Source organism: Oculina patagonica, chromosome 1, assembly GCF_052425735.1.
Source record: "Oculina patagonica isolate OP01 chromosome 1, crgOcupat, whole genome shotgun sequence".
NCBI lineage: Eukaryota > Metazoa > Cnidaria > Anthozoa > Scleractinia > Oculinidae > Oculina > Oculina patagonica.
The window spans coordinates 11,430,010-11,431,214 of NC_135758.1; positions in this window are offsets into that span (position 1 = coordinate 11,430,010).

Sequence of the window (1,205 nt, forward strand, 5' to 3'; positions counted from 1 at the left end):
TGTTTTGTTTGCATAATAATCAAGCAGCCTCGGTTTGGAGTCTTTTACGTCTAATACGAATTTGGTAATTAACTATAGCTTTTCTTATCAATCGCTTTGCTAGTAGCAGAATTGGATGATGTAGTGGATGATTTCTTATGACTTGACTATGTATTCAAGCTGTTTTAAAATTTAATATTTAATAATGTTTTTTGGTGATTAACTATACCTGTTTTAATAATTATTGCTTTTAAAATTAAGAAATTGGAAGTGTCTTCTGTTGGAATAAAAAAGCATCATTGTCTTTATATCGCGACTATCAACAAACTGTTGTGTATTTCTCATGAAAAGCAGTGCACTCCGCAGAAAAAAATACCGAGATATAATCTCCTAGGATTTAAGTTCGTACCTAATTGCCAAGAGGCGCATATATAAGTAAAAGAAACATTTCACTATTTCATTTTTCTTAAGCTGCAAAGAGGTATAGATGTGTGAGAAATATTAATGAAGTAAAAATATTTAAAAATGTATACTAAAAGAATTTACAAAGTACAGTATGTGGCCCTAAATCCGGACAGCCCTTGGTCCGGACACTTTCGGTTCATCGTGCATTTTTCCGATAGGAAACAAAGTTTTAATAAAACCGAATTTTTCCAAAGATTTCTTGATCTGTTTGCTGTCTTAACCTCGCTCGAAGGCTTTCCTACTGGCGGTGAAGTAGAGAATTTCAAGTCGACGTGAAAGTAGGTGAAGTTTGTTTTCGCTATGTTTATTTGTTCATGGCGCCTCAAATTAACTGGTTTTCTTAACACTCCTGTATATCCGAAATGAGCACGCTAAAAGAGGTAGTTTTTGGTAGAATAGATGTATAGGATATGTTCTTTCGACTTGTGCCAAAAATTTGATTGACCGCTTGAGTTTCCGTCCAAAGTAACGAATTGAAATTTCTAAGTAAGTAATTTTCCTGACTAGGTCCTTGGTCCGGACACTGACGGCAACCAAATATAACTACAAACTTCTGAAGGTGACAAGCTAAACAATACTGAAAGAAAAAGAGTCTAACAAAATTTACACCTTTCGTTTGAGTTCTAAGGCATAATAAGCTTCATGTTTTGCTTTGGCATATCTGTTTCGGTTTTCTTGACAGTAAAGTTCACTGTTTTACACGTTTCGATTTTACTGCCCTGTTATCTGTTTTATATTTATTTGCTGAGATAATTGCGTCC